At 38.2% G+C, this 26,229-nt stretch overlaps 1 protein-coding gene and 1 pseudogene across 2 annotated transcripts in view; one reads left to right on the top strand and one right to left on the bottom strand.

Annotated features, from left to right (window-relative positions):
• Positions 1 to 26,229, top strand: part of PDE11A (phosphodiesterase 11A) — a 449,383-nt gene that overhangs the window by 7,215 nt on the left and 415,939 nt on the right. The gene's annotated exons all lie outside the window — the stretch shown is intronic.
• On the bottom strand, positions 20,306 to 21,277 carry LOC309809846 (cytosolic 5'-nucleotidase 3A-like; annotated as a pseudogene). Its single transcript has 2 exons — positions 21,156 to 21,277; positions 20,306 to 21,112 (listed from the first exon to the last, which is right to left on the bottom strand). The product of its transcript is annotated as a cytosolic 5'-nucleotidase 3A-like (transcript).

The raw sequence follows: 26,229 nt of genomic DNA, 5'->3' as shown, positions 1-26,229 counted from the left end.
CACAGTGACAAATTGCATTTGCTGCTTTGAACATGAGGATAGATTATAGAAAAGTACAGTTCCTACAGAATCATGGGGAGGTAATTTAAGGTTAACTTAATTTTTTCCCAGCCCATAATCTAAATGTTTACTAATCTGACCAATTTATTTTGGTTCCTGAGGTTTGGGTTACCCATTTATTTACAAGGCTGGCTTAATTTGGAAGTTAGTGTTTCATGTTTTGTATAGTGTTGAAGAGTCATATGAAGCTTCCCTCTGAAATAGCTTTGAGTTGTTTTATGGAAAGTCAACAAGATCCTTGAGGTCCACTACTTGCTACTTTAGTCACTTATTTTAAGGGTAGTTTGCATTTAACCACATTCTTTTGGAAAGTGGAATTTGAATCACAGAAACAGTTTAGTCATAAAAGGGTGGGTTGGATTTCTAATATTTTAGGAGAAACTTTGGTTTCTGATCATTCACAGGCATTCAGGCTAAATTTATTTATTTTTAGGATTAAAATAGTAAAGATGTTTTCCTGGCATAAAAAATGTGTATTTTCTATAATTCCAAGAGTTTCTTATTAATTGGTTGTTTCAGCGGCTGAACAGTGGTTTCACATATTCATGATAAATTCTGTTTCCTTTCCTAAAACATAGCTTTAGGCTGTTGCAAATTTAGTTCAAAAGATCTTTTTCACCTGAGTGAAAAAAATGAGGAACCTTTGAGATACCTCTTTAGGGTATCAAGTTTTAAAAAATGTAAACATGATAGAAGGGAAATGGAAGCTCCACTGTTGATTAACAATAACTCTATTTATGGAGCACTAACTACGAGCCTGGCATTAGCTCTTCAGCAAGCATTGCCTCTTTTAATCCTCTCAACAGTCCCCATAGGTAGCTTATTGCCACCCCCATTTTAAGGGAGGAGAAACTAAGGCTTGACAGGTTAAGTAATTTGCTCAAAGTCACTCAGCTGGTAAGTGAGGGAGCTGCGATTCAAGCTGAGGTCTTCAGATTGCAGAACCTTCATGCCCGGCCACTCTTGTTGTGACCTCTGCTGACCATTAACTGTTGGGTGTACATTCAGGTCTGTCCCTTTGCTTTCTCCTTTTCTCTGCCAGTTTAAATCCTCTCATCCCTTAAAGCCCATCTTCATGAAACTCTTGGTGATCCTTGCCACATCCCACCTAAACTGGATATAATCTCTCCTTCTTTTGAACTTCTGTAATGCTTTAAATATGCTCCTTTCTATTTTCTTAATATTATAAGTATTTGGGTATATAAATGACTACTTGACTGTGAACTCAAGGTCATGACTTCTCATTTTTCGCTGCAGTATAGGGCTTAATGCAAGGTTTTCTATTCAATTGAGTAATCACCACTGATACCTCTGTATGTGGTCGGTTCAACCACCTCTAAGCAGAAATTTCAGCCTATTCAGCCAATATAGCTAATATTATTCAGCTACTATAGACAGTTAAACAAGGAAATTCATTTCATGAACACATCTTTTAATTATTTGGACCTTATTTTATAAATTTTTAAAAATAGAACTTATAAAGCCCAGATAACTGGTGAATTATCTGAACTGCTTTTCTGCATTAATTGATCTTTCTTTTAAAAATTTATTTTATTTATTTATTTTTGGCTGCGTTGGGTCTTTGTTGCTGCACACTGGCTTTCTCTAGTTATGGCGAGTGGGGACTACTCTTTGTTGCGGTGCGCAGGCTTCTCATTGTGGTGGCTTCTCTTGTTGCGGAGCATGGGCTCTAGACGCACAGGCTTCAGTAGTTGTGGCTCGCGGACTCTAGAGCACAGGCTCAGTAGTTGTGGTGCATGGGCTTAGTTGCTCCACAGCATGTGGGATCTTCCTGGACCAGGGCTCAAACCTGCATCCCCTGCATTGGCAGGTGGATTCTCAACCACTGTGCCACCAGGGAAGCCCTGCATTAATTGATCTTTATGTTAATTGCTGGACTCTCATCTCCTCAGCCCTTCCATTGTTTTTCTGTTTGTTTTTTTCTTTTACTCCATTTCATGTGGAGACCATATTATAGAGACAGTAGGCTGTCGCTGACCAAATGGTAACAACTAGCAACAGCCCACTGCCAGCTTCTTCTAGGCAAAAGTATTGGATGAAGCATGACTGTTCCGGCTAACTGAAATTTCTAGTTTTCTCATGACTACTTCATTCATACAGTATAACTTATTGAAGGTAAGACACCCCTTCCAGCATTAGACCTTGAAGATGTTAGGATTTTTTCTTTGAAAATATTTTCAGATATGGGAGATTATATTGACCAAACTTATACTTATTTATAATGGGCTTATGAAGCCCTATTATTATATTGACCAACCTTTCAGGAACATTGAATTTTCAGGTTTCTTGATTATATATCTTATGTTTCATATACTCTCAAAAGGTCTCATAAAAATTTTAACTTCTGAGATGGTTGCCTTTATATCCTACTCTTTCCAAGATGTAGTTATTAGATATGCATTGAGCATGTCCAAGTGAGAGCTATCTCTTTTCCCTCTGATCCTTATAGTAATCGCCAACAAATTTGGCTGTTTGCTATACCTCCTCCTCCGCCCACCTCCCAGAAGAAATAATAAGGTATTTAAGGGTAAACAGTATAGCTTATCTTGCTATGTAGAAATTAACTGCCACTCCTAGATCTGAAGAGGAGAGTGCAACTACCAGAGCCTCTCTCTCAGAGGCTCTGAGAGAGAGTTACAGCTGTGGGAGAGCCAGAGCTGTGGCCCTGGGAGAGAGGAACTCAGACACTGGCAAACCATGACCTGGATGAGAGAGAGCCAGGGAAACATTACCCTCCTCACACCCTCTATCTCCTGCCAGTGCCACTCATTGGTTGAACCCAGCCTTGCTTGAGGCCAAGAGGGCAAAGGGAGCCCTGGTGCAGTAGGTCATAGGAGTCAGCCTTCTGGCACAAAACAGGGCAGTGAAAGGTGGCAAGTGCACCTGGAGAGACAAATGGGGACTATCCAGAGTCACCAGGGATATTAGTTTACTCACCAGGGATGTAAGTATAGGAAGCCCAAGTCGGGTAGTAATAGCCTTCACTGAACACTAAATTTCATCAGTCTGTAGAGCATAGTGATTGAAATCTATCAAAAACAAGTTCAGAAATGCTGTAGTGGTATTTGACTGTCTTATTCTCTCCAAGTAGTTCTGTTTATTCCTGGCATCCTATTTCCCAGAAGAAACCCTATAGGAGGTAACCTGGGCCAAAGACACATACAGGGAAGAAATGACATTGGTCTAGTTTATGGAACCTCTTCCCTGCAATGCCTGATTAAGCCCATTTGTTTGAGAATTAAAATCTTAGATCACTAATCGCTTTGTTAAACTGTAAACAACATCAGAGTGTAAGAGAACATGTTCTAGACTTGTAAACAGGAACCTTGGACTCTATTCTCAATTCTGCCTTAGTTTTTTCAGCTATAACATAAGGATGATATGTTCAGACACGTCTAGCCCATATGGTATTTTGTAAGGATCTAATCATTTGATTCTAATGAGATAATTGGAAAGCATATTTAAAAGGGTAAAGTAAGAAATGTAAGGTGGCTCTCTCACTTTGTCCCAGCTTACCCGTCCCCCTCCCTGTGTCCTCAAGTCCATTCTCTACGTCTGCATCTTTATTCCTGTCCTGCCCCAGGTTTATCAGAACCTTTTTTTTTTTTTAGATTCCATATATATGTGTTAGCATACAGTATTTGTTTTTCTCTTTCTGACTTCACTTGGTATGACAGACTCTGTGTCCATCCACCTCACTACAAATAACTCAATTTCGTTTCTTTTTATGGCTGAGTAATATTCCATTGTATATATGTGCCACATCTTCTTTATCCATTCATCTGTCGATGGACACTTAGGTTGCTTCCGTGTCCTGGCTACTATAATAGTGCTGCAATGAACACTGTGGTACACGACTCTTTTTGAATTATGCTTTTCTCAGGGTATATGCCCAGTAGTGGGATTGCTGGGTCATATCATAGTTCTATTTTTAGAACTAATACTGTTCTCCAAAGTGGCTTTATCAATTTACGTTCCCACCAACAGTGCAAGAGTGTTCCTTTTCTCCACACCCTATCCAGCATTTATATTTTGTAGATTTTTTTTTTTTTGTGGTACGCAGGCCTCTCACTGCTACGGCCCCTCCTGCTGTGGAGCACAGGCTCCGGACGCGCAGGCTCAGCAGCCATGGCTCACGGGCCCAGCCGCTCCACAGCATGTGGGATCTTCCCGGACTGGGGCACGAACCCGTGTCCCCTGCATCGGCAGGTTGACTCTCAACCACTGCGCCACCAGGGAAGCCCTATTTTTGTAGATTTTTTGATGGCCATTCTGACTGCTGTGAGGTGATACCTCATTGTAGTTTTGATATGCATTTCTCTAATGATTAGGGATGTTGAGCACCCTTTCATGTGTTTGTTGGAAATCTGTATATCATCTTCGGAGAAATGTATACTTAGGTCTTCGGCCCATTTTTAGATTGGGTTGTTTGGTTTTTTTTGATATTGAGCTGCATGAGCTGCTTGTAAATTTTGGAGATTAATCCTTTGTCAGTTGCTTCATTTGCAAATATTTTCTCCCATTCTGAGGGTTGTCTTTTTGTCTTGTTTATGGTTTGCTTTGCTGTGCAAAAGCTTTTAAGTTTCATTAGGTCCCATTTGTTTATTTTTGTTTTTATTTCCATTTCTCTAGGAGGTGGGTCAAAAAGGATGTTGCTGTGATTTAAGTCATCGACTGTTCTGCCTATGTTTTCCTCTAAGAGTTTTATAGTGTCCGACCTTACATTTAGGTCTTTAATCCATTTTGAGTTTATTCTTGTATATGATGTTAGGGAGTGTTCTAATTTCATTCTTTTACATGTAACTGTCCAGTTTTCTCAACACCACTTATTGAAGAGGCTGTCTTTTCTCCATTGTATATTCTTGCCTCCTTTATCAAAGATAAGGTGACCATACGTGCTTGGTTTTTTATCTCTGTGCTTTCTTTCCTGTTGCATTGATCTATATTTCTATTTTTGTGCCAGTACCATACTGTTTTGATTACTGTAGCTTTGTAGTATAGTTGGAAGTCAGGGAGCCTGATTCCTCCAACTCTGTGTTTCTTTCTCAAGATTGCTTTGGCTATTCAGGGTCTTTTGTGTTTCCATACAAATTGTGAAATTTTTTGTTCTAGTTCTGTGAAAAATGCCATTGGTAGTTTGGTAGGGATTGCATTGAATCTGTAGATTGCTTTGGGTAGTAGAGTCATTTTCACAATGTTGATTCTTCCAATCCAAGAACATGGTATATCTCTCCATCTGTTTGGATCATTTTTAATTTCTTTCATCAGTGTCTTATAGTTTTCTGCATATCGGTCTTTTGTCTCCTTAGGCAAGTTTATTCCTAGGTATTTTATTCTTTTTCTGGCAGTGGTAAATGGGAGTGTTTCCTTAATTTCTCTTTCAGATTTTTCATCATTAGTGTATAGGAATATAAGAGATTTCTGTGCATTAATTTTATATCCTGCTACTTTACCAAATTCATTGATTAGCTCTAGTAGTTTTCTGGTAGCATCTTTAGGATTCTCTATGTATAGTGTCATGTCATCTGCAAACAATGACAGTTTTATTACTTCTTCTTTTTCAATTTGGATGCCTTTTATTTCTTTTTCTTCTCTGATTGCTGTGGCTAAAACTTCCCAAACTATGTTGAATAATAGCAGTGAGAGTGGGCAACCATGTCTTGTTCCTGGTCTTAGAGGAAATGGTTTCAGTTTTTCACCATTGAGAACGACGTTGGCTGTGGGTTTGTCATATAGTGCCTTTATTATGTTGAGGTAGGTTCCCTCTATGCCTACACTCTGGAGAGTTTTTATCATAAATGGGTGTTGAATTTTCTCGGAAGCTTTTTCTGCATCTGTTGAGATGATCATATAGTTTTTCTCCTTCAGTTTGTTAATATGGTGTATCCCATTGATTGATTTGTGTATATTGAAGAATCCTTGCATTCCTGGGATAAGCCCCACTTGATCATGGTGTATGATCTTTTAATGTGCTTTTGGATTTTGTTTGCTAGTATTTTGTTGAGGATTTTTACATCTGTATTCATCAGTGATATTGGCCTGTAGTTTTCTTTTTTTGTGACATCTTTGTCTGGTTTTGGTATCAGAGTGATGGTGGCCTCATGGAATGAATTTGGCAGTGTTCCTCTCTCTGCTATATTTTGGAAGAGTTTGAGAAGGATAGGTGTTAGCTCTTCTCTAAATGGAAACAGCCAAAATTATTGTTTAGAGGTTGCCTCAGAATAATCAGGATCAAGCATTCATGTATGTGTCAATAAGAATATAACAATATTAATTGCTTCTTGTAGCAACCTTGTGATGTTGTATAATTTAATGCAGAATTATATGGAAATAATTTGATGCAAAATGATATGAACGATATGAAAATATAAAATGAAATAGATGTGCTTTCTCTCTAGCAAGTGAAGCCAAAATTTACTTCCAAGTCACCTCCTCTCTTTACTTGTGGCTGTTGATCTGAGCCTCCTCCTTGATTGCTACCTGAGCACCTACCACAATATTTGGCATATAGGGCATGTAGTAGGTTCTTTGTAAATTATATTTGAATGAAGAGAAGAGCCCTTATTACAGCCTTTATTTCATCTCAAGAGTGACATACACTGATGGGACCATTATGTCAGTTCGGGTGTCTCAACAGTGGCACTATTGACATTTTAGACTGGATAATTCTTTGTTGGGGGAAAGAGGGGCTGATCTGTGCATAGACGGATGTTTAACAGCATCCTTGGCCTCTACTCACTAGATGCCTGCCCAGTCCTGACAATTAATAATGTCTCCAGACACTGTCAGTTGTCCTCTGCAGGCAATTCCTCCCCTTTTTAGAAACCACTGATGTAGAACGATTTGGCAATAATCATGTACTGCCTTAGGAATATTTACAACTTTTGATGTAGCAATTCCAGATCGCCCTAAGGAAATTTTTATGGGTATGTGCAAAGATTTGTCTATATGAATACTCACCACAGTCCTATTTATAATAGTGTAAACATATCAGCCCAAACATCCAACTAGAAGGTTGGATAAATAGACTATGATACATATAATATGGAATATTTAATCAGAGGAAATTGCTCACAAACTATTAAGTGAACAAAGCATATTTAGAAAACAATAGCATCCCAGTTTTCTTAACAATAACAACAAAAGCGTGAGGTAAGGGGTTGAGTTTACAATCAGACAGACTGGATTCAATTCCCAGTTCTACCACCTAAAAGTTATGTCATATTTCACTTCTCCCGTTGTTAGTTTCTGCAGTCCTAAAGTGGGAATATTGATTCCTATCTTAAAAGGTTGTTCTCAGAATTAAATAAAATTATATATGAAAAGTTTAACATTCTGTTTGTAACCTTTTGAGGACTCAGTGAAAAATAATTGCAATAGCGCCTGCGGAAAGGCTGTAAGATGATAAGCCAAAACATTAATAGAGGTGATCTCAGAGTGGTGGGCTTATTTTTCTCTTCTCTTTTGTGTTTTCTATTTATTTTTCTGAAATTTCCACATATGTATTAATTAATAGAGTAACTGTAGTTGCTTTAATAGATACACCTCCTAAGCTCGGTGGCGCACAGTGGTAACACAACAGAAGCTTACATCTCACTCTTCCTAAGCTCAGCAAAGTCTTCCTATTTGATGGGTAGCTCTCCTCCAAGAAGGGTTTCTTTCCTTCCTAGGTCTTCATACCTTCAACATGGGGCTTCCAAGGTTGCCCTCAGCATCAACATCTTGTCAGCATATGATGGGAGAAAGAAATGGACAAATGAAGCAGGAGGACTTTGTGGGTGGGTCAGGTCTGGAAATGGCACATATCATTTTCTGCTCCCATTTCATTGATTTTCTAGACTCTAGAACTCAGGCAGGTAGCCATACCTCACTTCAGAAAGGCTGGAAAATATAGTGTAGCCTTGTCCCAAAGTGGCTCCCAGCCTCAGATCCCATCTAACTCATTCATGCAGCTCAAAGTGCAGGACCTTCAAGTGGGGAGCTGTCTCCTCTAGCGGATCCTCCTGGTTTTCACAGGCTGGGACTCATGTACATGATTCATTGCCCACAGCAAGATTAGAGAGGGAAAATCAGCTGGGCTTTGGAAAAGGGATCTGAGAGACAGGGGGAGAAGATTCTTGCTGTTTTATTTGACATTGTTGAGAATGGATTCAAGAATAGGATTGTTGGGCTTCCCTGGTGGCGCAGTGGTTGAGAGTCCGCCTGCCAATGCAGGGGACACGGGTTCGTGCCCCCGTCCGGGAAGATGCCACATGCTGCGGAGCGGCTGGGCCCGTGAGCCATGGCCGCTGATCCTGCGCGTCCGGAGCCTGTGCTCCACAACGGGAGAGGCCACAACAGTGAGAGGCCCACGTACTGCAAAAAAAAAAAAAAAAAAAGAATAGGATTGTTGAGAATGGATTCAAGAATAGGACTCTGCAGGCAGGAAGTTTGCTAAGGAGGTTGTTGCCTCTAAGCTCAAAGGTCTGAGGGTTAAAAGGTCAAGGAGTGGGGCCAAACCTGGCTACATAATTTGTGGGACCCAGAGAAAAATCAAAATTGGGGTCTTGGCAGAGATCAGGGAATTCAGTCTCCCCAGGCCAGCCACCAGATTGCAGTCTCTGTGCCAGAACATGCTCTCTGTCCCTGGATCACGGTTGGGTGAGAGGCCACGGCAGAGTTGCTTACTGAGCATGCCGAGATGCTATCTACCTGGTGGGGACAGCCAGCACGTTGTTTCACCCTGAGACACTTCAGGGCTCTTGACCTTCCCAATATCCATGCTCGTGACCTCACTGGGAATGGAGAGCAACATCAGAATGTGGGCACCCGCCCCCATCACATCACCCGTCAACCAGACCCTGTTGCAACCCTGGATAGAGGAAGTAGAGGTCATGGGGCTGGGGCAGGGAGTGGGAGGCTGAGAAACCATCAGGAAGCTGGATGGTGTGTGAGCCCCTGGAGCATGCTCCATCTGACTTAACCTACAAAACAAATTCAACTTAAACTGCAAGTTGCGGGACAGGAAGGGGGTCTTCTCAACATGGGGCACTGTGACTACACTGGATGCTCATCCATAAAGCCATTTTGGGGTGGCACCTATACTTTGACTTTAAGAATAAACAATGAGGATGGCAACCTCCCCATGAAAGATTTTTTCCCACCTATTTCCATAGCACTTTGCCCATATGACGCTTGCTATTTATTCAATTTTTGGTAATTTCAATTTTGGCTCACCTGTCTTTCTCTCCATTAAGCTGTGAGCTCCTTGAGGGCAGATGCTATGACTTTCTCAGCTTTGTAGCACCCTGTGTGTGGCCCAATGCCTAGCTCGTAGTAGTTGGGTACTCAACAGATACTTGTTGTGTAAATAAGTGAGAAAAAGGAATGTAATTGAGAATTTGGTCACAAGGGCAAGTGGCCTAGGTACTAGTACGAGGTTACAGGTCAGATTAAGACCAGGGGTTTAGCTAATAATGCTGAACTAGGCTACTTATAGGCCAAGGGTCCTTTCATTGTCCTAAGCAGAGGGAAGGGTTGGGTTCCCAGGTCAAGTGGTCAACGTACAGGGCTCTAGTAGTCCAGGCTCTGAAAGTTAGAGAGATGAAGGCACAAGGAACCAAGCATTTCATCTATTATCAGTAAAAAAGAGCAATTAGCAGAGTTGGGAGGATAAATGAAAGAGAAAAAGGATACCAACTATGACAGCGGTCCCAGGGCTTTGAGAAAATAGTGATTATGTAGTTAATAACGGCAGCGTTGGAACAAAGAGGATATGGTCTGCTTTTCATATGTATTTAAATGGCAATAGTGATGTCTTTTAGGCAAGGCAGGTGATTCGCTAGGGAGAGTATAAAGGGTCAGACTGGGAGCTCTCTGATTTCGGAGTGGTAATTTAAACCAAATTCATGCATGTAGAGAGCCCGGCACCAAGCCTTTGATGAAAGCAATGCATTACCACTACCACCATTTCCATTTCTCCCCCAAGAACCAGAAGTATTAATATTTATGTTTCTCTAGTCTGTACTTGTTTCCAGGAAGCATCCTCCAAGATTGTCAGATTCTTTTTTGGACTCTAGATATTTTAATTTGCATTATCTATCATTACCTTAGAAAAGATTCAATCCTTTGAGAAGTATGTAATTCTTCTAAAGTCATCTGTGACCAATTGTGTTAAACTGTTAAATGACATTCCCACAGACAGTTAGCACAATTGTCATCACTTCAAAGTTCAGTGGGATGATACTGTCAACAGTGCATTTACCTAACATAGTTCAGAATCCTCCGAACCACTGGCTTGCCCCAACCTCCTTCCTTTTCCTCTGTCTTCCTCTTTTTTCCTTTCATCTCTCATTTCTTTGTCTTATGCTTTCCATTTCCTCTTTTCTGACATTCCACACCTGTCTTCCTTTGTGTAACTGCTTCCCTTTGTCCCTCCCAAATTTCCCTCTCTTTTCCCCCTCCCTATCCTATTCTCCCCGAGCCATCCTTTGAATTGGCTATATCTCTTTTTCCTTATTCTTTCTTCTCTTTTCCATGTCTTCTTCTTGCCCTCTATGATATTACTGACTTGAACATAAAGCAGATATAACATGAAAATAAGTTTTAGTTATAATTTCCAAATCAAAGTTTAAAATCTCATAGACCTACCTCAGAAAACAATTAAGTTTCTTTTTTACGTCCATGTGGCCTGTGATTAGTATATCTCTTTTAAATTTTAAAATTGGGTACATGGAATATTTGTCTTTCTTTTAAAACACACACATTTTAATTACATGTCAAACTGTTAACCCATGTGGCTCATGGTTGTAATTTAGTTCCTGTAGTCAATGCCTTGCAATGTGAAAAAGACCTTGCTCCTGAAGTATTGTACATTCTAAGTAGAACAAGTGACAGGGAAATTGATATTTAAACACTTGGTATACAATACCCAGGCTTTTATTAAAGTGAGAACAATGATAAATATTATTTCTTTGGTATTTCTCTTAGCCTAGTATCCACCAGGAATTCTTAGCAACAGTGACACAGAAGTTACCATGCCAGCAATTCTCAGGCTGATTGATTATTTGAGGTTTTGCCTCTGTTAACCTAAAGTTCCTGCTGGTGAATGTTCCCTTCAGGGTTTTTTTTTTTTTTTCTTTTTTTCCTTTTCCTTTTGTAGGCAGAAAAGAAATATTTTCCATCTTCCTGAATCCACTAGGAAGCATGTGGGATTTAATTACCTCTGTTATTATATTGCTTCTCCCCCAGTGTACTAACACTCTGAAACTTGCTTAATCATTTGTAAAATCTAGCCACAGGACTTGCTGCTGCCCTTCTGTGACAATCCATCCCAGGGAAGGTCCACCAAACTTTATAAGCTGTGTGACACTGTTTCCTAGAGTTGATGTTTTCTCTTGACTGAAAACCACATTGAACCTTAACATCTGTATCTTGCTTCCTTCTTTCTAGCAGAACGTAATGCCTGGCTTGTGTGTGGAAGTGTTTTTTTTTAAATTGTCATTCCAGCTTTATGAAAGATAATTTTTTTCCCATCCTTGATAAAGGAAGCCATTCATTAGAATGTGTTTCCAATTCTCAAATTCTGTATAAATGTACAAAGCTAAAGAATAGGGCAGTTTTTCAATATTTGAAATAGGAAAATTTGACTAAATGAGCATTAGACTACTTTTTTTTCCTTTCTTTTCCTCCATGCCTGTCACCTTTGATAAACCACTGTTTGCCTAAGGAGACATATATAATAAGATATCTATAATAATTATTATTACAAGAGAAATACTAATTTGTTCATTTTTTGGTGTTCTCTTTGCAGAAATTCCATTTTTAAGTTCCTTAGTCAGTGCATTTGGAACTAAAAGTAATGTTTCCTATATTTGAATACGAATTTGAGCCTGGTATTTTTTCAGAATTATCTCATGTGATCTTCATAATAATCTGATGAGAAGGGGGGAGTGCATGTCATCTTCTCCCTTTTTTAGATTAGGAAACAAGCACTGAGGCCTTTTCCCGAGACCACATGGCCATAAGTGTTAGACTTAGGATTCTCTATTCCTCTGTCACTGTTTCTTGTACTCTTGGCTTTGAGAAGACCCAGTAAACAGCATCTCTCTTTCCTACCCTGATCTGACTGAGATGAGAAATAAGACAAAAGAGGAGATGGGACATCAAAATATCACATTTACAACTTACTAAGCAGATGCTGGAGTATGAGCTTATAATACCTCCAAAATTAAATAGCCCTACACTCCCAGATATAGAAAAAGCTGGACGCCTACAGTCCTCCCCACAAGAGAGGCCCATCCCTTTGAAATGTACAGCATTGAGGAGCACAGCAGAGCCATGCTTCCTGTGGGCAGAAGATTAAGAGGAAGAAGGGGTTGGCGATGTATGCCCAATTAGTCTCCCTAGTACCCTAATAAGGTAACTCACCCTACCTCCTTGGGGAGGAGCAAGGAGACGGTACAAAGGCTGGCGAGCTTAAGGGAGATCTCTCCTCATGAAATCCAAAGGAGGAGGAAAGAGTTGTTCCTCCTCTCCCATATGCCATGCCATCTCTCAAATAGATTGTCATATCTGAAACACTAAGAGCACCCTGTCACCACCTTGACCTGCAACATTCTCCTGTCCCTATCTTATCTTCCTTATCTTCAGTTATCCAAGCGAGAAACCTAGCTGTCATCTTTGATTCCTTCCTTTATTCACCCACCATCCTCAGTCTATCAGAAAGTCCTTCTCAAGTCCATCCATTTTTCTCCATCCCCACTGCCACAACCCTACTCCAAGTCCCCATTTTCTTCCACCTAGATGATTGAATCTGCCTCATAATGGATCTAATTCCACTCTTAGTCATTTCCCACAGAGAATGTTTATGAGGCAACAAGGAGTCCAAGCAATGGATAGGAAAGTGGGGCCAGATTATTCGAGAGACTTGTTATTCCTAGTTACCTTCACTTTGAAGGCAAAGAACCATAGAAGACCTATGAGCAGGAGAGGGACACAGATCTGGGCTGCCCTGCACTCATCACCCTTGGGAACTTGGGCAGATGCCCTGCTCTCTGTGCACCTTAGAACCTTCATATGTAACATGAGAGAGCTGGGAAAATGATTTCTGAGAGTCTTCAAGCTCTAAAATTTCATCTTAATTACGGAATCGAAGAGCAGAAACCTAACAAAACAATACTGCATATGAGTTGTAAAATTAATAGTTTTGTAACAAGGCATGCTTAGTTTTGAATAAGCCTCATGTCTGAGCCACTCATGGTGTTACCAGTGGCTGCTCCAGAATGTTACAGGAGGGGCTCAGGACTGCCACCTGGCTGGCAATATAGTCTAGGGGACTTGTAATAGAGCTCTATTTGTATAGCTACACATTATCTTTACATATCTTTGGGAAGGCTGAGATAAGCCATTCCTTGGTATTGTCATTGGGTGATATCTTTAGGAAAGAAATGAGTTGGGTTCAGGATTGCATTCTGGTTCTTCCCATTAACTGCAATAGAGGAGGTAGCCAACTATCATGTAATAGGATCTGAGTCTCTTTGTCTCCAAATCAGAAATCAAAGAAAGTTTTTCTGCATAATTATTCCAATCTAAGGACATTAATGAGTCCACAGGAACAAGATAGGCCCTAGACAGAGGAACAGTGGGCAAAAAATATCAGGCAATGATCTTTCCCCCAAACTAACAACTTCACAACCTATAATTCTACTATTATAGCTTAATTTCCCTCAGTATTTCTGGTTTTTCCAACTGTAAGAATCTCCAAACATCTCTGAGAGCCCATCAGCTGTGAACAAGTTAATTAGCAGTTAACATGAACAGAAATGAATTGACCATTTGGTAAGAACAATAATGGGACCAAGATAGGTTCAAGGACTGAGAAGAGTAAAGAAAAGCTACCAAGGAACCAACGGTGACCAGACTAGTTCAGCTTTGCCAAAGACAAACCATGTTTAAGTCATGTCTGCCTGACTTGAATGGGGGCAGTTAACAGCCTTCCTCTAGACATCCTCTAACCTTCTAACTCTACGACTTTATCATTCTGAAGTTCTCACCCCAATTCTTACATTATGAAAACAGACAAGAAATTTAAGTAGAAAGAAAGCATTGATGATTCTTTTCAGAGGTCAGTCACATTTTCAACATATTTCTATATATTTGTTAGACACATGCTCCAGGATTATTCTATATTGTAAGGTTTATAATAAAATCTTCCCAAAATGCCTCTTCATGTGGAGTAAATCTGACACAAGATAATGGCACAAGAAAAGACTTCTGCTAGTAAAACTTCATCCTTGCATTTTATAGTCCTTAAAGTATCAACTGCTAATAGAATTTTTCAATTAACACACAGGCAAAGAACTCATTTTCAACTGGACTAAGCAAACCAAAGAAAAATTAATATGCTATATTCTAGGCACTATGCTAAGATTTAGTTATTTCATTTAATCCTCACAAAGCTCTGTGAGATAGATATCATTACTTTCCACATTTTACATGTGAAGAAACTGGATTTTGGGAGGTTTAGTAAGTTGCCAAGGTTTACACAGCTAGTAAATGGCAGAGCCAGGATCCAAGCCCAGGTTGTCTAACTGTCAAGACCGCACACTTTTACTACTATGGGAGATATTAAGGATCATACTCATGTCTTGTTCACGTATTCAAGGTTGTAATAGTCCTGCCCATGAAAGAAGACGGCTCCTTGACAGAATAGGAAGTTCAAAAATCTGTTAGAATGCCTTTCAGAAGGTGTGTTAGCAATTTACATCCATTGACATGAGGAGTTGTTGATTATTTACAAGCACAGATCCCAGGAATTGTATCATGTTTGGAGAGTTTGGGACACAATGACTCAGGAAACTTCACTGCATGCAGCATAACCCATTAATGCCTGTGAAGGCAAAGTAATAAAAGTAGTAAGAGCTAACATTTATAAGACACTTACTGTTTGCCAGGTATTGTCTTAAGCACTTTACATAGTTCACGCAACAATTTTGTAAGGTAGGTCTATTGTCAATCTATTGCACAGTTGAAGTAACTGAGGTACAGAGAGGTTAAGCAACCTCCCCACGATCACACTGCTAATAAGTTGGAGAGCCAGGGTTTGAACCCAGAATGTTTGGAGCCACAATTTGTGTTCTTGAGAACCACTACCTGCAGCCTCTCTTGTGGTGTGTAAACAATGAGTAATGAGCTATTCAACAACATCTTTTCATAATGCCCTTTACCAAAGTTGTGAGACAACTTTGACATGGACCACACAGTTGATATTTCTGGAAGCTGGGTTGTGAGTGTACAACATGGATAGTTTCTTTAAAGATGAAAGGTTTGAAAAACATCACAACTGCTTAGTACCTAAACCTACCAAGAAAATCTGTTTACATCATTAGGATTTAACTGGAGGAAATTGTTAACAGATTTCCCGTGATATTTGAGAGATATTGAAAAATTTTAAGGCAGAGATAGAATTATTCTCTGAAGATCTTATAATTGCATATATCCATTGTAGAGTAAGAGATGTACACCTGTTTCCAAGAAAAGATCTGGAGCTCTGGAGTATATAAGCGAGCAAATTATCCTAGAATAAATTGCTGTGAAACTTTTTGGAAACTATAGGTGAACTGTAAGTAAGGCATTGGAGTTAATAACCATAACAGTGATTTATTGGTCCATCAGCTCTTTCCTGTTTGGCTAGAGGGGAAGTCCTTTGGGGGCATTTGTTGCTTTAGTCATGGGTTTGTTTGATTGCTGGGGACAGACACCCACTGAAGCAATCAGAAATAATAAGTGGGGTGAGGGATAACATCCCAGAAATAACATATAGGGAAATATCACAGAACTCAAGACAGGAAGTAAGTCAAGCCTTGTGGGCAGAACTTGGGAGTTGGAGAGCTCCTAATGCTTTTAGTCTGATGCCTGTTCTGTCTTCTGAATGTGGGGGTATATTTGTGTGGAACTTGATGATTTCTAAAATGCTTCAACCTACACTATCTCAATTCATCCTTACTGCTGTGAAAGGTAGGAATCATTATCCTCATTTAACAAAATGAAGAAACTGAGGCTTAGAAGAATTAAATGGGCCAGAATTTTGGAGCTAAACAGTAGCAGGGGATAGGGAATTCAGGACTTCTGTCATCACATCCAGCGTTTTTCACATTTCCCAAGAACTTCCTATATGACCGTGATCATGAGAGGTTTAACTCAGGGGAATATATGAGGAAATCACACATTGTACTTGCATATCATCCTTCTGTTTTTGGAAAATAAAATCAAATTGGGATTCTAGCTTCACTTTCTTTGGTCATTTCATCTTTTCTGTGAAATGGGCTGCACCTGGGGAAAGATATTTGCAATTCGTGGTGTGCCTACTCTTCATGAAGCAAGAGCTTCAAGCTTTTGGGAGGCTTACTTGATTGTTCTGTTTTCCTTCTACGGAAGTCAACCTTTGCTAATATATTTAATTATAGACTGGAAAAAAATGTGACTGTGGTGTTGAGCTGGCCAACAAGAAGAATGACAAACAGTATTAACTTCTGACTCTGTTCTAGTACATTAAGTTGAACGTAAACTATTGTTTATTACCACTGACAGATCGCTTTATGGTTTTGGAGCTGCATTTAACAACATGGGCAGTGGCCCGGAGCACAAATGGCTAACTCTTCAAAGTAACATAGTATGGTAAAAAAATGCCCAAGTTTTAGACTCAAGCATCTCTGAGTTATTCACACTCTAGCACAGTTATTGGTAAATTACTTACACGATGTAAGTTAGTTGCCTTTTCGCCTCAGGTTCCTTGTGTGTATAATGGGGCCAGTCATATTCACTTTGCCTGGCCGTTGTGAATATTATATGAATGTAAAACACCTGACCCAGATACTGGGTCCATGGTAGGCTCTTGTAAATGATAGCCATCATTCTTATTATCTGAAGAATCGCTTAGTTCCATTATTACCTCAACTCCTTTACAATTTAAACAGATCGCAAGGCTCATTTAGTACCTCTGTTAAAGGCTAACCTAGCACATGCAATGCTGGAGTAATTGGTATGACACCGTCTACTGTATGCTTGTCTGACGACTTAGAACGCCAAGGTTGAAAGTCAAAGTCATGGACTGCCTGCTGCTGCAAAGCCAGATTGTGTTACTGTTCTCTCTTCAAGTTTAGTGTCAGTAGAATCCTGACTTGATTTATATATGTACTTAGCACTGCAGGATTTGGCTAATATCTTGAATTTAGTGTGAAGGGAGGGGCTTGTGGAGAAATTTCCTAAGGAATTCATGCTATTTATAAGGCATCAATCTGAATCATCTGCCCATGACAGATACTGTCTGTGAGGAAAATAGCATTGGTTCTTATCAAAAAGCATGCCATTCCTTAAATTCCACTTCACAAATATGCACTGAGTACCTAATATCAGCCAGGTATGATTGTAATAGTATAAGGCCACATTGCCGCACCACAACCAGAAATTGTCTCTATGACAGTACATTAGAATCTATGTCTAAAGGCTTATAATTCGTCCTTATACTGTAAAAGAAAAAAAAACTATAAAATCTTTTTTTCCAGCATCTTTAAGATGCTCCTCACCACCCCCGCCCAAGGGGAGCAGTATCCCAGTTTCTCATCACAGGAATTTGTTTCAGGAGTTGCTTTCCACCATTCTCTGCCTCCCACCAAATGCTGTGGATGTCCCAGTCTTCTTGATACAGTGTACCTAGATTGTTCCTCTCTTAATTGCCCCTCTGATTGACTGCTTTTTTTTTTTTTAATGTTTGCCGTTTGTTTATTTATTTGGTTGTTCCACAGGGCTTGTGGGATCCTAGTTCCCTGACCAGGGATCGAACCCGTGCCCTTGGCAGTGAAAGCGCAGAGTCCCAATCACTGGACTGCCAGGGAATTCCTGATTGACTGCTTTTTACAAGCGCCTCTCACCTTTCTGATTTGGCCTTTTTTTTCAAATGCTACCTCTGTTCGCCACCCTTTTCCACCTTTTGACTTCTCGAAAGCACATGATACCCATCCCTACACCTAACCAAGGCTTCTGCTGTACCACATACTGATCCAGAGCCAGTGTCCTGAGCCCTTAGTTGACTGTTAGAGGAGACAGGAATAGAGCTCAGGCTTCCTGTCATGACCCATCAGAAGCACTTACCTTTCTTTGGGAATTTATTAAGAAACCTTGGCAAAGATGTATTGATTTTTGCATGATCAACCCATGGAAGATTATTTTAATTGTGGTAATTCCTTCTCATGATGGCTTTAAGGAGATGGTATTGTCTCAGATTATTACTGCAACAAGTACACCTCTAAGCCAGTTACTTGCAAAAATATGGATTATAAGAATTATTTCTCATCTGCTTTTATCTCAGTTGAATTTAAGGAATTTGTGGCTAGGAAATTTACAAGCTGTCATGATCCTATTTTATGCAAGAGGCCAATCTGAAAAGATGGTATCAAATGCTAAGGGCGACCTTGGATGGATTGTTAGAGATGACAGGTCAAGGAGATTAATAAGCAGGTTCTGTTCCTCAGTATGTCACTCTATGTCCTACAATGGAATCAATCAGAATGAATTATTAAGGGCCTTAAGACTTCTATTGGGACTAAATTTAGGAGCATAAGACAAAAAACAACAGAGAAAATTTTATTCCAGCTGTTTTTGCTAGCTACTGTGGATCTGGACCAAAGTTGGTTCAAGTTTTTCTAATTAAGATTCAGACCACGTGCCATATAAAATCTGAGTACACAGTGTGGATTCAGAAAATTAAGCAGTCGTCTGTTAGTATCCAGGCTCAGTCACTTATTGCCTGTGGCCTTGGGTGCATTGCTTAACTGCTTATTGCCTCAGGTTCTGTATATGTAAAATCTCTACCATGCAACTCTGATGGTATTCTTCCCAGTTGACAAGAGCAAAGCCATTAAAGGCATTAGAGTCTTTTGTCATTGGTGTTTTGGGTATATTTTCTTGGTACCCTGCACATTAAAATAGAGATGGGTGTTATGACTGCTTGGAAGCTCTGGAGTCCAATGTTGGTGAATTGTTTGGATATCTTTACCCCTAGTTGCCTGCTCCAGTGATTTAGTACGAGGTTGATATAGAGTAGTTTTGCAGGAAGAAGCTATGTCTTGCTTGGTTACAGTCTTCTTGCTCTAACTCTTGTTTTTTAAAAACTTCTATGTGACATAATAATAAGTTTAGAGACTTCATAGCAGAATATCTTATATAATTTTAGGATTTTAAAATCATTTTTCTATTCTGAATATTACTTAACAAAATCACATACTGAGGCCCACTGTGGAGAGTGGAAGATATATCATCTAAAACTGATTACCTAATTACTTTAATATTTTCTAATATGCATACAAGTTGTTAATTTTGATTAGCCACTTATTTTTTAAAATTGCATTTGTAGAAATTTCTGTTACATCTTTTATAATATAAAATAGATAAAACATATAACTAGTATGGATTTTATTTAATTCTATGTATCTTCAGAATTATTGTATATTTATGTGATATGTGAAGCCAGCTGAGCCTCTATAAGAAAACTACCCTCTCTACTGGGCTGACCAGTTACACTCCTTCTAGCGATGTGTTGGTTTCTGTTGCTCCACATTCTTGCTAACATTTTATATTGTCAGACTTTTTAGTTTTTGCCAATCTGCTGTGTTGAGAATTGTATCTCATTGTGGTTTTAATTTGCATTTTCCTGGTCATTAAATATGTCAATCATTCATCCCCCACCTTTTTTTTCAGGAGATGGTGATACCATCAGCATGATTTATCTGTATTATAAAAACAGCAACACTTGAAATCATGAACATTATTTCCATTTCAAGAAACTTCTTTTCAAAATTACATAAACTTTCCCAGTATAAAAGGACTCCTCACAAAGTGCATGATAATATTAAACTACAAAATTGACTTTGGAAAAGTAGGGAGTAATTTTCTAATTTTGGCTTTAAGTTTTTTTTTTTAACCTGTTCAAAAAATGAAGTGTGTTGTGAGAGGTAGAGAAAAAAGAGTTTCCAGCTGATGCAGTCAACATATTTGAAAACATAGAAGTAACAAAGGAAAAACTTAAAGAGCAAGAATATATTATGAATAGCAGTCTTTCAGCAAGATAAACAGATGAGCAGTTCTGGTATCAATTTCTCCTATGGGAGAGAGGTGTTCCTAAAAGATACTTGTTTATAGAATCTTCTGTAGGATAGTGTTGACTACCTCCAATGAGTACTAAATTGTACTAAACAATATCATAAGAGCCCATGCACTTTTCTAAAAGTTCACCCATTCTCTCATTTAGATACTCAGTTTTCTGAATGTGTTTACCATTGGCTACTCCATCTGCTATTATTGTCTCTTTGAGAGTCTCCAAACAGAATTATGTTGCTGTTGTCTTACTGAGGATTGAAATAGTCTGTTTTTGTTAAATATTATATTTATTCCCCTTTATGTGCTTTAAAAAAGCCACATTTTCATAAAAAATCCATTAGTTGGACACCACTTTGACATTTGGATGATAACAGTAGCTTGACAGATAAGTACATCACCTATGCAGTGCAAAAGTATAAACACAGGGATATTATGCTGTTGGAACTTATCAAATAAATTCTCATATCCTTCCTTGAACATGTCTTCAAATTCTTCCACAAATTCTTTAAATTTAGCATTTGATGAAGCTTGTTCAACAAGCAAATTATGTGACTTAGTATACTATTCTACCATATAAATGTACTTTTCATCTCTGGTAAGAACTAGATCAACTTCAAGAGAATATCTTTCCTTTAGTTAAATATCTTTTTTTTTTTTTGGACATTTACCTGTAACCAGTTTACAGTTGTCAGTGATATTATGACATGTTGGGCATCTTTTTCCTTTGTATTTACTTAGTGTCATATCAAAGTCTGTTAGTAGCTGAAGTATGACACCTCCTCCTTTGACAAGATCGCAGATAATTTCTTCTACCTTTGTAGAGTTCTTGATGTGAATCAAATGTTTCTGCAATTTTGGCATCATTTTTACAAAGACAGTGGACTCTTGATTGTCATTTCTTAGCTATCCAATATTCATCTCAATGATAACTGATCGTCCACTGTATCTTCCTCTTCAAGGTGAATATGTGTTGGATCAGTACCACCACTGCCACCAGGGCACAAACTCTGGCACTCCCTTCTGAGTCCACTCCTCTTATAGCCACCTGGTTCAGGGCCCTCATTTGCCTCCCAGCCAGGAAAAGAAGACGCCAATTACAGCGGGAAGCAAGCCATACACATGCTCCACAGTGAACCCTGTGAATACCCCCTCAATCATCTTTTCATATGTTTGTGTTTTAGTATTTCCTTTTCTATGAAATACTTGTCCATGTCCGTTGCCCATTTTTTTCTGCTGAGTATACCTTTTTCTTAATGATTTGTAGGAGTTCTTAAAATATATGCATATATCTTTCTAACACCCCTTACTGGTTATATATATGTCATACATCTTCTTCTCTATTGCTTGCATTTCATGTTTAATCATGAGCTCAAGTTCTTAATTTTAATGCAGTTTAATTTATCGATCTTCTCATTAAATTTTGCATTATTTGCTTCTTTTTTTTATTTTAAGAAATAAAAGGTTATAAAGAAAAGCATTCTAGGGACTTCCCTGGTGGCACAGTGGTTAAGAATCTGCCTTCCAATGCGGGGGATGTGGGTTTGATCCCTGGTCAGGGAACTAGATCCCACATGCGTTCTGCAACTAAGGAGACCACCTGCCACAAGTAAGACCCTTCTGCAACTAAGGAGCCTGAGAGCTGCAACTAAGGAGCCTGCCTGCTGCAACTAAGACCTGGCACAACCAAATAAATCAGCAAAAAAAAAAAAAAGCATTCTATATCATCTTTAGAAAATTTTATAATTTGGTATTCCATATGAAGTATTTAATCAAATGCAGTTCATTTTTGTGTTAGAATAGGGATACAACTTTTTTTTCTTGTTGGATAAACAATTGACATAGTGTCATTTCCATATATAAGTAGTTTTCCATTTTCCATATTAGCATGGGTTTGTTACTGGACTCTCTATTCTTCTTTTGATCTATTAGTCTATGCCTGTACCAGTATCACAATGATTTAATTTCCATAGCTTACAGTAAATCTTTGTATCTAGGAGTGGGGAGCTCCCAGCCCCACCCCACATTTTGCTCTTCAGGAGTGTCTTGGCTTTTTTTGGCCCTTTATTTCATGTAAATTTTGGAATCATCTTTTTGAGTTTGACATGCACATAATACACAGTCTGATAGAAATTTTATTTGAATTGCACTGACATTGTAGATCAATTTGGAGAGAATTATGATATGCTTTATGATGTTCAGTCTTTCCATCCAATAATATGATAGATCTTCCTAGTTATTTATTTGTTCTTTAATATCTTCCAATAAAGGTTTTTAGTTTTCTCTTTAGAAGACTTACACCTTCCTTATTTTAAACTAGGTATTTTTAAGTGTTTAATGCTATTTTAAATTGTATCTTTAAAAAACTTCACAATTTTAGCCAATTGTTGTGGGTCTCTAGAAATGCAATTTACTTTTGTGTATTGATTTTGAATCTAACATCCTTCTTTTTTTTAAACATTTTAACCATTTTAAAAATTGAAGTATAGTTAATTAACATCCTTCGTCCTAATTTAAATTTTTACTTTTTATTTTTCGCTTGCTAATACTTTATTGAAGATTTAAATATTTTTTATTGAAGTATAGTTGATGTACAATATTATAAGTTATAGGTGGACAGTGTAGTGATTCGTAATTTTTAAAGGTTATACTCCATTTATAGTTATTATAGAATTTTGGCTATATTCCCTGTGCTGTATAATATATCCTTATAGTTTATACATAATAGTTTGTACCTCTTAATCTCCTACCCTTCTCTCTCCCCACTGGTAACCACTAGTTTATTCTCTATATCTGTGTCTGCTTCTTTTTTGTTATATTCACTAGTTTGTTGTATTTTTTAGATTCTGCATATAAGTGATATCATACATTATTTGTCTCTCTCTGCCTGACTTATTTCACTTAGCATAATACCCTCCAAATTCATCCATGTTGTTGCAAATGGCAAATTTTTCTTCTATTTTATGGCCGAGTAGTATTCCATTGCATGCGCACATGCACACACACACACACACACACACACTTCTTTATCCATTTATCTGTTGATGGATACTTAGGTTGCTTCCATATCTTGGCAATTGTAAATAATGCTGCTATGAACATTGGGTTGAAATTTTTACTTTTTAAAAATCCTTTTCCCTCGTGACATAAATACCTAAAAGTAAACTTTAAGGGAAAGGAAATTAGTAGTAACTAAGTTCCTACTATGTGCCAAATAGTCAACATAGGTGATCTCACTTAATCCTCACAACTATTTTATTGCTTATTTTTCTCAACAAACATTTATTAAATAACCCCTATGTGTTAAGCTTTGTTTTTTGAGACTTTCTTTGTAAGTGATCATATCTGTAAAATAATGAAGGTTTTTGTTTCTTTTTTTCTAGTCCTTTAGCTTTTATTTCTTTTTCTTGATTTACTATGCAAGGTCCTCCAGAACAATGTAGAATAAGATTGATGAAGACAGGCATCCTTATATTGAACCTAATCTTATAGAAGATGCTCTCAGAGTTTCATTGTTAGATATGAGGTTTCTGTGGGTTTTTTGAAATGCCCTTTATTGGGCTAAGTGCCTTCTATTCCCAGTTTGCCAAGGAGGTTGTTGCTTTTATTTTTTTACATCACAGATGGATGTAAAATTTTATCCAGTTTTTCCTACTTCTGTTAAGATACAATATTTTTTCACCTTAACATGTTAACATGGTGAGTTACTTTAATTGATCTTCTCATGATAAATCAATCTGGGTTTCTTAGGAAACACCAACTTGGTCATAACAAATTATCTTTTTATCCACCGTCTGATTTGTTTTATAAAAATGTTTATTTTTTAGAGGTTTTGAATCTGTATTCATTCATTAGTAAGACTGGCCTATATTTTTCTTGGCTTACAATATCCTCATCAGGTTTTGAAGGCAAAGTTATATCACAAATGATTTTTTTCCCCATTGTGTGAAATAGTTTGCATAAGATTAGAATTTCCCAATGCTCAAACATTTGGTAGAATTTCCTAGAAATCTGTCTGGATCCAGTGTGTGTGTGTGTGTGTGTGTGTGTGTGTGTGTGTGTATGTATGTGTGTGTAATGGGACTATTTTGAACTACTGATTCAATTTCTTTAAAGCTTATAGGACTCTTTTGTTAAGCTGTATATATCTGTTTATTTCATCTAAGTTTTCATGTTTATAGACACAAACTCATTCATAACATCTTATCTGTTTAATCTCTGTAGCAGTTATAGCTTTGCCCCTTTTCATTCCTGATTAAAATTTTTTTAAATGCCTTTCTCTTTTTTCCCCTTGATTATTTTCTCCAGAGATTTGTATATTTGATTACTTTTCTGACCTCTGTTGATCCTCTTCATTATATGTTTATTTTCTTTTTCATTAACTTCTATTATTTTTATTATTTCTCTCATCTTAGTTTATTTTGCTGTTCTTTTTTCTAATTCCTTATGGTTGTATGATCACTTCATTAAGTTGAGCTTTTCTTTTTAACGTAAGCATTTAAGACTAAACTTTAAGAACCTCTTTAACCGTGTCCTACCATTTTGGTACATAATATTTATATAATCCTGGTATTTTTCTAAATATTTATTTTTTCTAAATATTTTCTAAATAGTTTATAATTTCCATTTATTTTTTTGGTTGATAGTTTGTTTAGAAATGTATTTTAAATTTTCAAGTATTTTTTCCTTTAGTTACATATTTTTTAATAACTAAAGTACATTAGGGTGAAATGATATGTTCTGTGTGATACCAGTTATTTCACATAATGATTTCAAATTGACTAGCTTTATGACCTAGCTTTTAGTCAGTTTTCATAAATATTCAATGTCAACTTGACCAGTCATATGAAGTATCTTCTTGTTGGGTGTAGTGTGTAGCCAGATGTATCAGATGTACTTGTATATGAGCATGTTGGTGGGTGGGTTATTGTGCGGGAGATAATATGCAATGATGCCCATTGATAATCTTTCTTTTTATGTAAGGCAGAGGGACTTACTTAAAAGACAGAGGGACTCACTAATAAGTTTTAAAGTTGGAGTTTCCATAGATATTGGAAGTGTATTATTACTCTGTCTAAGAGAGCATGTGGAGGGCTTTTAGGTTTGAGCAGCCCAGGATTTGCTGTGGTTTCTGCTTTTGTTGTTCCATCCTATGCAGATCCTAAACCAGGGAAGAATTGTAGTTGGTTAAATTGATTGCTCATTCAATTGAAGCATCTCAGAAGTAAATTGAGATTTATAAAATGGTTCCTGACCCTGTTGCTTCTATGAGAGTGAATGCTAGCTGATACGTCCAATCTTTCTAACCCAGCAGAACCCAGACCTGCAAAATATGATGAACGGTATAATTGACTGGCTCTGTTAAGGGCTTGATCTAGTTCATAAAACAGCCAGTGCAGAGTTCTGCCAGCTGGCCTAGGAAATATCTGGAACAAGGCAGCAAGCAGGAGACCAGTTCTAGGAGGCACTAACCAACTCTATCCAAGATGGAATAACTTAGACAAAGCTGCCAAAAATCAGGCTGACTCAGTTCTCCAGTGTGTATGTCTAGAAAGCTCCTACTTACAAGCATTTCTTAGAAAGTATCTTGGTGCTTTATCCAGGAAAAGGCACCCTGGGTGCTGAGTCCACTCCTGTGTCTCTCTGGACTATTTATGAATAATTCCTGTTGATGAAAACAGTCCTCTGGTGGAAACAAACCACGTGTTGACACCTTCAGTTTGATTCATCACTCTTACTCTCAAATCTGAGGGCTGGAGATACATGCCCCCATTGTTTTGTGGAGCACATGGCCGTATACCTTCTGGAGGGAGTCTGAGTACTCTCAGCACAGCTGCTTATTTGCAGCCAAGCTAGGGTGAGCACCAGGGGAATAGAGCCTGGCCTAGGAACAGGAAAGAAAGGCTTCAGGGACACAGTGGCTGACAGAGGGGAAAGGAATGTGCATGGAACCAGCTAGCCCCAGGGATCCACCTGGAAGATCAGTGGGAAGTAGTGACATGCTGCTTCCAAGTCCTC

Source organism: Mesoplodon mirus (assembly GCF_964341445.2).
Source record: "Mesoplodon mirus genome assembly, chromosome: 8".
NCBI lineage: Eukaryota > Metazoa > Chordata > Mammalia > Artiodactyla > Ziphiidae > Mesoplodon > Mesoplodon mirus.
Note: the sequence above shows the minus strand (reverse complement) of the source record. Positions and strands in the feature narration are given on the sequence as shown.